Source organism: Trichosurus vulpecula, chromosome 1 (genome assembly GCF_011100635.1).
Source record: "Trichosurus vulpecula isolate mTriVul1 chromosome 1, mTriVul1.pri, whole genome shotgun sequence".
Taxonomy (NCBI): Eukaryota; Metazoa; Chordata; class Mammalia; order Diprotodontia; family Phalangeridae; genus Trichosurus; species Trichosurus vulpecula.
In genome coordinates this window covers 526,135,278-526,148,354 of record NC_050573.1, presented here as the reverse complement: position 1 = coordinate 526,148,354, position 13,077 = coordinate 526,135,278, and the positions used below count along the sequence as shown (strand labels likewise).

At 38.6% G+C, this 13,077-nt stretch overlaps 1 pseudogene; it reads right to left on the bottom strand.

Annotated features, from left to right (window-relative positions):
* Positions 1 to 13,077, bottom strand: part of LOC118841257 — a 66,576-nt pseudogene that overhangs the window by 16,078 nt on the left and 37,421 nt on the right.

Sequence of the window (13,077 nt, the reverse complement as noted above, 5' to 3'; positions counted from 1 at the left end):
TACTGGTTAAGAAATAGGGGTGTGGATCAGTGAAATAGGATAGGTACACAAGTAGGAGAAATCAACAAGTTTAGCAATCTACTCTTTGATAAACCCAAAGAGGCCAGCTTCTGGGCTAATAATTCACTATTTCACAAAAACTGTTGGGAAAATTGGAACATGGTATGGCAGAAACTGGGCAGAGACCAACATCTCACACCGTACAACAAAATAAAGTCAAAATGAGTTCTTTATTTAGGAGTAAAAGCTGATACTATACGTAATTTGGGAAAGCAAGGAATAGTTTACTTATCAGATTTATGGAAAAGTAAAGAATTCATGACCCAACAAGAGATAGAAAGCATTACAAAATACAAATAAATAATTTTGATTATGTTAAATTGAAATGTTTTTGTACAAAAAAAGCCAATGCAACAAGAATTAGGAGGGAAGCAGAAAATTGGGAGAAAATCTTTGCAACTAGTTTCTCTGATAAAGGCCTCATTTCTAAAATATACAGGGAACTGGGCCAAATATATAGGAATACAAGCCATTCCCCAATTGAGAAATGGTCAAAGGATATTAACAGGCAGTTTTCAGAGGAAGAAATTAAAGCTATGTATAGGCATATGAAAAAATGCTCTGGATCACTATTGATTAGAGAAATGCAAATCAAAACAACTCTTAGATACCACATCTCTCCTGTCAGATTGGCTAAAATAACAAAACAGGAAAATGATAAATGCTGGAAAGGATGTGGGAAAATTGGAACATTGTTACATTGCCACTTCTAGGGTTGTATTCCAAAGAAATCACACAAGTGGGAAAAGGACCCATATGTACAAGGATATTTATAGCAGCTCTTTTTGTGGTAGCCAAGAATTGGAAATCAAAGGGATGCCCATCAATTGGGGAATAGCTGAACAAGCTGTGGTATATGAAGGTGATGGAATACTATTGTGCCATAAGAAATGGGGATGATGCAGACTTCGTAACAACCTGGAAAAACCTACATGACATAATGCTGAGTGAGCGGAGCAGAGCCAGGAGAACGTTGTGCACAGCCACAGATATATGGATTCTGTGAGGACCAACCCTGACATACTTCGCTCTTCTCAGCAACCTAAGGTGCAAGGACAACTCCAGGGGACTCATGATGGAGAATGCTATCTTCATCCAGAGAAAGAACTGTGAAGTTTGAATACAAATTGAGGCGCACTACATACTTGCCCTTTTTGCTTCTCTTTTGTTTTTGTTTTTGGGTTGTTTTTTTTTTGTTCTGTTTCTTCTTTCTCATTATTCATTCCATTGGTCATAATTCTTCTCCACAACTTGACTAGTGTATAAATTAATTCAATGCAAAGTTATACATGATAGTTATATGAGATTCCATGCCATCTTGGGGAGGGAGGGGAGAGGGAGGGCAGAAAATCTGGAACTCAAAACTATGTAGAACTGTGTGTGGTAAACTAAAAATAAATAATTAGAATTAAAAAAAAGAAAAAAAAAAGAAAATTGGACAGTTGCCCAAGAAAGAATATAGTGTGGTTATTGTGGCTATTCCTGAATACATCATTGGAATAGACATTTCGAAGGGTATGACCTTAAATTTACCTGAAGGGAAATACCAATTTGCTGTGAGGAAAATAGGCATTAATGCAGTCTTAGTGGGGAAAATCAAGATGGATCCAATCACTTTGCCCGAACCTTCTGAAGTAATTACTTTGAGGCAATATCGTGTGCCAGGTGGGCAAGATGAAATTGCCAACACTATAAGAGAATGTGTTGAGGCAGGAGTGTTAGTCCCTACAACTACTCAGTGGAACAACCCTGTATGGCCAGTCCGAAAGTCATATGGGACATGGAGGATGACAGTAGATTATAGACAGCTGAACAAAGTGACTCCTCCCTTGTATGCTGCTGTTCCAGACACGGTTACTTTAATAGAGAGAATACAAAAGCATGAAGGGACTTGGTATGCAGTTATTGATTTGGCCAATGCCTTCTTCATGATCCCAATAGACCCCAAGCAATGGAACCAGTCTGCTTTTACTTGGCAAGGCCGACAGTATACATTTACACGCCTGCCACAAGGATATATTCATAGCCCAACTATTTGCCACAGGATCGTAGCTGAGCATTTGGATGAATTAAAGCTACCTGGTGTACAGCTTACACATTACATAGATGACATCGTGATACAGGGAAAGAATATAAAAGAAGTGAAGGAGAGTTTAGCATTATTAATTGACCATATGAAAAGCAAAGGATGGGAAATCAACCCGGCAAAGGTTCAGGGGCCAGCTCAAACTGTAAAATTCTTGGGGATACAGTGGAATAGAGGACTGCGAGAAATTCTCCCACAAGCTCGACAAAAAATTCAGGATTTTCCCACCTCTACTAATAAGAAAGAGACCCAAAAGTTCATAGGGCTATTTGGTTATTGGAGACACCACATCCCACATTTGGGACAGATTTTAAAACCCTTGTATAAAGTCACCAGAAAGAAATATGAATTCGATTGGGGCCTTGAACAAAGAAGAGCTTTTGAGGAAGCAAAGGCTGCTATCCAATTAGCTCTGGACTTATGGCCTGTGCAAAATGGGCCAGTGGAGTTACAAGTGACTGTACAAGATGACTATGCAAATTGGAGTCTGTGGCAGAAACAACAGAGCCTAAGTGTACCTTTAGGCTTTTGGTCAAGGAAACTGCCCTCATCTGGAGTGCAGTATACATCTTTTGAGAAGCAGCTGTTAGCTGCATATTGGGCTTTAGTAGAAACTGAGCAACTAACCCTGGGTCATGAAGTGATATTAAGGCCTGGAATTCCAATTATGACTTGGGTAATGAGTACCCCAGCTTCTCACAGAATTGGACATGCACAAGAGGCAAGCATAATCAAATGGAAGTGGTATATTCAGAATAGGTCCAGAGCAGGCAAAAGTGGAGTTTCTGCTTTACATGAATCGGTGGCGAACATTGGCACTGAAAGAAATGAAAAACCCCTTGAATCTAAGCAACAGGTGGTGCCATCCTTAGTGAGATGGAATAATGGGTATGATGGACTAAGTGTAGAACAGAAGAAACACGCTTGGTTTACTGACGGGACAGCAAAATATTTAGGACAGAAGAGACTTTGGAAAGCAGTAGCCTATAACCCCTGTACTAGGCGAACTCTGGAAAGTTCTGGGATAGGGGGAAGTAGCCAATATGCTGAACTGATGGCAGTACATCAGGCCATCAGAATGGAGAAGGGAGGACAGTGTCATATATTTACTGATTCATGGGTGGTAGCTAATGGATTAGCTACTTGGATTTCTATATGGAGGAATCAGAATTGGGAGATTCATGGCAAACAAGTTTGGGGTAAAGAGTTATGGGAAAATATATGGGACATGTCTTTGGTTACGGATTTGTCAGTTTTTCATGTTGATGCTCACGTGACCCTGACCACACCAGAGCATGAGTACAATGCACCCGCGGATTGACTAGCAAAGATTGCCACTGAATGTATTGTCCCTACTCCGACTCCAACTGATGACTCAGCCTTAGCGAGATGGGTCCACCAGACCGTCGGCCATTTAGGGGTCCAGGCCACCCACCGATGGGCACAGGATCGAGGTATCAGTATCTCTCATGCATTGTTAAAACAAATAACAGAGGGGTGTTGTATATGTCAATTAGAAAAAGAACGAACTCTTCCTAGGATAGTAACTGGAGAAATAGCAAGGGGAAAAGTTCCAGCCCAAATTTGGCAGATAGATTATACTGGCCCACTACCCCAGGATAAAGGATGTAAATATGTATGTATGTGTGTTGACACTTATTCAGGTGTCCTAGTGGCTTGTCCTTATAAGGAAGCAACTCAGAAAAACACCTGTAACACTCTAGATATTGTAAGTTTATACTATGGAACCCCAATGCAGATTCAAAGTGACAATGGGTCACATTTCAAGGGCGAAGAAGTGAAAAGATATTGTGTGTTGAATAATATAGAATGGATATATCATATCCCGTATTACCCACAAGCATCTGGGCTGATTGAAAGAATGAATGGATTGTTGAAAGAACAGCTGAGAAAATTAAGCTCTAATAATTCATATCGACATTGGAAGGATAATTTGTCTGTTGCCTTATGTAATTTGAATAATAGGCCCTTGGGGGGAGTACACCTCTAGCCAGAATGATGACCCCAAATTTGCAGATTAGAGAACAGCAAACACGTGAGATCCAAAATATTGAATTTTGGACTGTGAGGGAAGGTGTCCCCCTACCATGCCCAGGAACACCTGGTTCGGCAGGATATGATTTACATTGTATAGAGAATTTTAGGTTGAATAGGACAGAGATAAGAAAAACCCCTACTGGAGTATGTATGAGAATCCCCAAGAATCATTTTGGACGGATATTACCTAAACCAGTATTAGCAGCTCAAGGAGTACATGTATTGGCTGGAGTGATAGATTTGAATTATCAAAAAGAAATTGTTGTGACACTCCAGAATTTGGGTGAAAAACCTGTACAACTTGGTAGGAATGATAGGATAGTTCAAGTGATTATTATCCCCTGTGAAAAAATACCCTTTGTGAAAACTGACCCTCCTCCCAGAATAACTACTAGAGGGGCAAAGGGGGCTTGCTCCATTGATAGAATAAAGTTGGGAGCTAAGGTATGGGTAAAACGGAAGCCAGATGATATTCCAAAGGCTGCAGAAGTCATAGCCCATGGGAAGAACAACACTGTAACAGTTGTCTATTCAGGGGAAGATAATTACCAAATCGTGCCCCTGAACCATATATTTTACCATGAATAGGGCTATAATATTAGATTCACAGACCCCACAGGTATGGCTGATGCTGGTAATTGACACAAGCCACTCAGAGGGAAGGTGACTTTGTGTGATTAACGGATGAAAGCTTGTACATCTGAGGAAAGGCTGGGAGGACAATCCTAGTCTATCTAGGATGGGATCCTCCTGGTTTCCCTTGTACATCTGGGGAAAGGCTGGGAGGACAATCCTGGTCTCCATCTAGGGTGGGATCTTCTTGGCTTAGTTTCCTCATTGTGTTCCATTTAAAAAGAAACATTTCCCATCTGAGTTTGGCTCTGATATTGGATCTCTGCATAACTGAAATTTCAACTAAACTGGAGATGATTTTATTTGAAGGATAATAGCCCATACTTGCCTACTCTTTTTGTTCTCTGTTTTAGTTAACCTTGTCGCTAGTTCTGTCTCCTGCAGGTTTAAGTACCCTGCAGTTTCCGGTGACTGCCTAAGCACGTAGCATTCTTGGAATTCCTGCCAGCTCGCTAAAGAACTGAACTCTGGAATGGGACTCTTTGGCGCAGGGACACCTCTACATCCAATTTCAGCAAGAAGAAGCTATGGAAAGTGAGACCCTCACCCATTACCCCAAGATTTTGAGCCCCAATTGTTTGAGGTGGAGAATGATGATAGTGTTCTGTGTACTTATTTTGTGTTATCCGTGCTATATTGTTTTATTGTTATGATATTATTGATCCTATGTAATGGATACAAAGATCTAGGGGTGGACATTTGAATTATTAATAATTATTTTCGGATAATTGATTGAAGAGATTATCTGGCTGGGATCTAGGGGTGGATCACATTTGAATCGTAAACCAATATTTGGGAATGTCACTGAATGATATGTTTTGCTTTATTGTGAATGATATGTTTTAGTTTCCTGCATAATTGGATCACAATGTTCTAGGATATATAATTTAATTTGAATTATGATTGAATTGTGCATCCTAGAACATTGTGAGGGGTGGAGTGTAGCCAGAATGGACTTTGTTTTCTTTGAATGACTCAGCTTGCCTCATTGAGCTTCTCTGGACACTGGGGCTTGCTCTTCTGGGGCAGGAGGCCCAGCGACCATGCCAGGGATCAGAGAGCTTCCTGTGTGATGAGTCGTGGGGCTGGCTGAGGGAGGTGTGTTAACATGGCCTATGCTAGGGGGAGGGGCCAAGTCAACTACCAATCGGCCCTGGTCGTTCAGGCGGCGCTTGATGATGTCAAAAACTCTATAAGAGGGGAGAGGACAGCTTGAAGATCCTCCTTTCCTTTTCCGGTTGGAGACAGAGACGCCTACAGCCGAAGCTGAGCTGCCGGTAGCAGAGCTGACTAGAGGCTAGTGGGTAATCTTCTTCCTGTAGAGGGGAAGCATGTATATGATTTTGCCTTATACCATCTCGCGTCTCTGTGGCCTCCTGGTTACCCTTGTAAGGCGGACTTATTGGGCCTGGAAGCTTTTGATGAAAATATCAAAATGGGGACACTGGTTTGTGGGCTTGTTATTGTGGAGTGTAAATACATGCTTTAGTTCTCCTGCCTTCTGCCTAGAGAATTCCTTATATCCTGCGGTTCCGGACCTTTTAGGCACATATGAGATTCTCTTTGAAATCATAAACTCTGCCTTCCTAATATACAAGCCACTGGGGTTTATTGAGGATGGGTGTTACATGATCATTCCTACACTTTAGGAATACATTTTCATGGCTAAATGGAGAATGAATTGATGTGGGGAGAGAATTGAGGCAGGTAGACCCACCAGAAGGCTATTATAATATTCTGAATGCCAGATGATGAGTCCTGGCTCTAGAGTGGGAGCAGCATCAAAAAAGAGAAGATTTTTAAAAAATGTTGCATAGGTGAAATCAACAGGCTTTAGCAACAGATTGGGTATGGGGAAGGGAGGGGGAGAGAGATAGTGAGTAGTCAAGCATAAATCCAAGGCTGTGAATCTGAGAGAATGGGAGTATGATGTTGCCAGAAATAGGTAAGGTGGGGAGGTTATCTATGGAGGAGGATAATGAATAATATTTTGGCCACATTGAAGTTAAGAAGTCTACTGGATATGTAGTTCAAGATGTTTGAAAGGTTTTTGCGGATTAGAGATTAGAGATTAGACGTCAGTAGAGTCGGGGTAAGTAGATATGAAAATCATTGGCATAAAGATGCTAATTAAGTCTATGGGAATTGATGAGCTCATCAAGTGACGTGGCATAGCAGAAGAATAGAAGTGGGTCCAAGTCAGAACCCTAAGGGACACCTAGGAATTAGAGACTGTGATCTGGAAGAAGACCCAATACAAGAGACAGAGAAGGAGTGGTCGAATAGGGTGGAAGAGAACCAGGAGAGAAAGGGGTCCCAAAAACTTGGAGGGAAAAGAGTATCAAAGAGAACGATCAACTATGTCAAAGGTTGCAAAGAGGTTAAGGAGAATGAGGATTGAGGAAAAGGTCATTGCACTTGGAAACTAAGAGAGCATCAGTAGCTTGAGAAAGCAGTTTCAGTGAAATCATAAGATGAGAAGCACAATTCTAAGACTCCGGCTGAACTCCCCCAAAATTCTCCACCAAACAACTTTAAAATAACATATCAAATCAAATTCTAAAATGACATATTCAAAAAGAGGATGAGCTGAGACATTTTTTCCGGGCCAAGAAAATGCAGTCTTGATAACTAAACCAGGAAGATCAAAGAGAAAGAAAACTATTGACAAAATACTCTAATGAATATTGATACAAAATGTTTCAGTACTTGCTTAATGATTGGCTCAAGGTAATGAAGGTGGAAGCTACTTCTCTTCGTGTTAGGTTTTTAAAAGCAGGTATATAGGTTCACCAGAACTAGAGTCCAGAGTTCCAGGGATAGCTGAACCCAGGACAGAGATCACAGAACTCTGTTTAGTCCGTATTTTTTTTTTACTGAGGGATGGGGGTGGGCATGAGAGTGAAATCTTCTCATGCACACAGCTCCCAAAGGACTACTTATACCCACCTTCACTCTCCAGTTTGTTCCAGAAAGCTCTAAGAACACAGTAGCCAAGCCTCCAGACAAGAGAGTTGGCAACACTGAAAGCTTTGGTAGAATGACAAAAATACTCGTACTCTAGTCATTGGCCCAAAATGGGTACTGCTTGGAGGAATATAAAGAAACTACAGCAACACAATGCATATCATGAAGCATCGTATAAAGGTAACTCATTAAACTGAAAAGCAGTATATGTGGTGGAAGGAGTACTTCACTTGAGACTTTAAATATCAGGATTTAAGTATCAGCCCTGAGAATAGGACCTACTCCTTAGGAAATCTTAAAGTCCTATTATATTTATGAGGTATTATCATTAGTGATAACAGCAAAGTAGAAGGACATATGTTGTGGTGTACTTTCTTTTTTAATAATAAATTGAGTTTTTTTTTTTATTTTTGGTTTACAACACTCAGTTCCACAAGTTTTGGGGTTCCAAATTTCCTCTCCCTCTCTCCTCCCCCCTCACCCTCAAGACTGAATGTAATCCAATGTAGGTTCTATATATACCTTCACACTGAACTCATTTACATAATAGACCAGTTATAAAGAAGAATTATAACCAATGGAATGAATTATGAGAAAGGAGAAATGAAACCAAAAAAGAAGGAAAAAAAGAGAGAGCAAAAACTTTGCCTCAATCTCCATTCAGACTCCATAATTCTTTTTCTTTATGTGAATAGCTTTTTTCCATCATGATTCTTTTAGAGCCGTCATTGACTTGGTCTGATAAGAGTAGTCAAGTCAATGAAAGTTAGTCTTTACAAATACCGTGTGTCTGTAATTGTGTATAATGTTCTCCTGGTTCTGCTCCCCTCACTCAGCATCAGATCATATAAGTCATTCCAGGTTATAACGGTGTCAGTCTACTCCTCATTGCTTATAGCACAATAGTATTCCATTACATTCATATACCACAACTAGTTTAGCCATTCCCCAATTGATAGGTATCCCCTTGATTTCCAATTCTTTGCCACCATAAAAAGAGATGCTATAAGTGTTTTGTACATACAGGTCCCTTTCCCACCGATATGATCTCTTTGGGATATAGCCCTAGAAGTGGTATTAATGGGTCAAAGGGTATGTACATTTTTATAGTCCTTTTGGCATAGTTCCAAATTGTTCTCCAGAATGGCTGGATCAGTTCACAACTCCACCAACAATGTAACAATGTTCCAATTTTCCCACATCCTCTCCAGCATTTATCATTTTCCTGTTTTGTCAAATTAGCAAGTCTGACAGGAGAAGTGTGGTACCTAAGAGTTGTTTTGATTTGCGTTTCTCTAATCAATTGTGATCTAGAGAATTTTTTCATATGAATATAGATATCTTTAATTTATTCTTCTGAAACCTGACTGGTCATGTCTTTTGACCATTTCTCAATTGGGGAATGACTTGCATTCCCATAAATTTGTCTCAGTTCCCTTTATATTTTAGATATGAGGCCTTTATCAGAGACAATAGCTGTAAAACTTTTCTCCCATTTATCTGATTCCCTCCCAATCTTTGTTACACTGGCTTTGTTTATACAAAAGCTTTTCAATTTATCATCATCAAAATTATCTGTTTTTCATTTTGTAATGCTCTCTACCTCTTGTTGGGTCATGAATTCTTCCCTTCCCCATAAATCTGAAAGGCAAACTATTCCCTGCTCTCCAAAATTGCTTATAGTATAAGCCTTTGTTCTGAAATTATAAATCCATTTTGACTTTATTTTGGTATATGGTGTAAGATATTAGTCTATGCCCAGTTTCTGCCATACCATTTTTAATGGAGGTTTTCTTAAACAATAAATTGTGTCCCTCTAAAACCAACAGCAAGTGTTATGTGTAATAGCAATAGACTAGAAGTCTTCCCAGTGAGGTCAGGGGTGAAAGAAGGATGTACATTACCACCATTATTATTCAGTATTGTACCAAAACTGTCAGCAATAGCAATAGACTCTTGTCTATTGAAGCAATAGGAATATACAGTGAGGGAGGAAAAAACACTATCCCTCTTTGAAGATGGTTAGATGGGTACTTAGAGAATGCTAGAGAATCAAACTAACAAAATCTAGTCAAAATACTTAACTTCAGCAAACTGGCAGTATATAAAAAAATCCACACAAATCATCAGCATTCAGAAAGGGATAGAAATAGAACTTTCATACAAAACAACTGTAGAAAACTCAAAATTCTTGGGAGTCTGTCTGCCAAAAAAAAAACACACACAGAAACTATACAAGCATAAATTCAAAAGACTTTTCACAAAAAAAGTAGCTCTAAACTAGTGTAGAAATATTAATTACTCATGAATAAGACAAACTGACACAATAAAAATGACAATTCTACCCAAAATAATTTAATTATTAAGTGCCATACCAATCAAACTACTAAAGAATTATTTTATAGCACTGGGACAAAAAAGTACAGAATTCATCTGGAAGAACAAAAGCTCAAGAATAGCAAGATAATCATTGGAAAAAGGTTAATAAAGAAAGCAAAGTGCTAAAAAATTTCAAGCTATACTACAAAACTGTAATCATCAAAAAGATGTTTTCTGGTACTGTATAATAGAGTGGTTGATCAGTGAAAGAGATTAGGTACACAATATATAAAAGTGAATGACCACAGCAGTTCAGTGTTTGATAAACTATTAAAAAGAATCTTCAGGGGAAATTGCAAAGCAGTCTGGAAGAAGGTAGGCATACATAACCATCTCACACTATATACCCAGATAAAGAAAAGATGGGTACATAATTTAGGCACAAAGGGTGATATCATAATCAAATGAGGGAAGCATAGAAAAAAAATTACCTTTCAGATGTATGGATAAGGAAAGGTTTTGTCACCAAACAAGAGATAGAGAGGATCCCACAAAGTAAAAGTAAAATGGATGATTTGGGTTATATTAAATTTAAAAGGTTTTGTACAAACCAAACCAATTCAGCTAAAATTTGAAGGAAAGCAGAAAACTGTGGGTGAAGGGAATTTATAGCAAGTTTCTCTGAAAAAGGTCTCATTTCTCAAATACATAAGGAACTGAGCCACATTTGTAAAAGTAATGGCAATACCTTATTGACAAAAAGGCAAAGGATATGAAAACACAATTTTCAGAAGAACAAATCAAAGCTATCAATAGTCACATGAAAGCATATTCTAGATTGCTATTGATTAAGTTAGAGATTAGATTAGAGGAATTGAAACTATAGCATCTCTGGAGTACCATCTCAATCCTTTTAGATTAGCTAATCTGACAGGAAAAAAATGACAACTGCTGTAGTCAATGTGGGAAAAAAAGGTACACTAGAACACTGGTAGTGGAGTTGTGAACTGATCTAACCATTCTGGAGAACAATTTGGAACAATGCCCAAAGGACAATAAAATTGTAAGCCCTTGGAACCAGCAATACCACTATATATCTGTATCCCAGAGATCAAAGAATAGGGACAATCCCATTTGTACAAAGTAATTAGAGCAGCAGCTTTGTGGTGGCAAAAAAATTCAAAAGGAAACGATATCTAGGAATTGGAGAATGGGTGGAAAAATTGTGATGTTGTTATGCCATAAGAAATGATAAAGGGGATCGTTTCAGATAAACTTGGGAGGATTTATATGAACTGATGTAAAATGAAGAACAATTTGCACATCAAATTGTATAATGATCAACTATGAAAGACTTAGCTACTCTGCTAGACACAGTGATCCAAGATTAATACCAAAGAATACAATGACCAAAAACTAATTCCAAAGCTACTATGAAAAATGGTATCTACCTCCACGAGAAATTATGAACTGTGCATTCCTAGTGAACCATGGTTTTTTTCACTTTATTTTTCTTGCTTGTTTACACAAGGCTAAAATGGAAATATGTTTTTCATTATCTCACAGGTAAAACTGATTCATTTTGCTTGATTTCCGAATGGGTGGAGAAGGGGCCAGAAGGAGGAAGAGAATTTGGAAAACAAAATTTTAAAAATAAATGTGAAATATAAAAAGAGACTAAAAAGGAAACATCAAGAGATATGCCTTACGAAGACAGTGACAACATCTAAAGAACCATGTGTCTGTCTTCAGAACAATTTCTTCCTATTATGGGGTCGAAGTTTATTTGTCTTTTTTAAAAATTCCAAATTAGCTTTAAAAGTCAGAAATTTCAACAGACTCTCAACAATCTATTCTACTATCAATATTATTTTAGAGATGCTAAACTTAGTATTACTAAGAAATATAAGAAAAGAAACTATTGATCTCTTCTTGCAATAGCATTTTAACTAAAGATTTTTGGGGGTGGCTGGGTGGCACAGCAGATAGAGAGCAAGAAGCGCATTCAGAAAGACTTCAATTACAATCTGACCTCAGACACTTGCTACCTGTGTGACTCTTGTCAAGTCATTTCAACATGTTTTAGTCCGCTTCTTCATCTGTAAAATGATCTAGGAAAGAAATGGTTAGTATATTTGCCAAGAAAGCACCACACGAGGTGATGAACAGTCAGACATGACTGAACAACAAGAAAACAACAAAAGATTTTAAATGATTCTTTAAAATCCAATGATGAAGAATATAAAAGGAGAGAAGGTGGAGGCACCTACTTTTTACTTTTTTTATTGTACTGTAAACTTTTTGAAAGGGTTAGCTACAAAGGACAGAGGACAGATAGGACAATATCAGGGCCGGAAGGATCAAGTGGAGGTTTACTCAGGATAGAAGACACACAGGCATGTTTATAGGCAGTAGGAAAATAGTCAGTAGACAGGGACAGATGAAAAACACAAGTATATTAGGGAGCATGATATATGGGGCAATCTATCACAAAAGACGTGATCACTTGACCATATAGAGGAGTTAGCCTTGGTCAGGAATAAGGTTACTTCAACCTGTGATATTGGCATAAAGGAGGGGTTAATAGCAGAAAGCATCTGAGTGATGGGAGATGAGGAAGAGAGGGAAGGAGTTCACTGTGAATAGCTCCATTTTCCAGGAAAATATGGGGGAAGATTCTCATCTGAGAGAGTGGAAAGATGGGTAGCAATAGATGGTTTGAGGAGGACGAAAATATCTGGAAGAGTCATTGTGCAGAATGGTATCATTATCATTAGTTGTCAGAAATGGACTTTGAATTCAGGTCTTCCTGACTCTGAATGTAGCACCATGTCCTCTGTCTGATATGCCTTAAAATATTTAGTCACTACTGAGTGATTGAAAACCTCTACAAATAAGTGATTTGTCAAAATAATGACACATTTGCATTAATGCCAGAATATACAAACAACAGA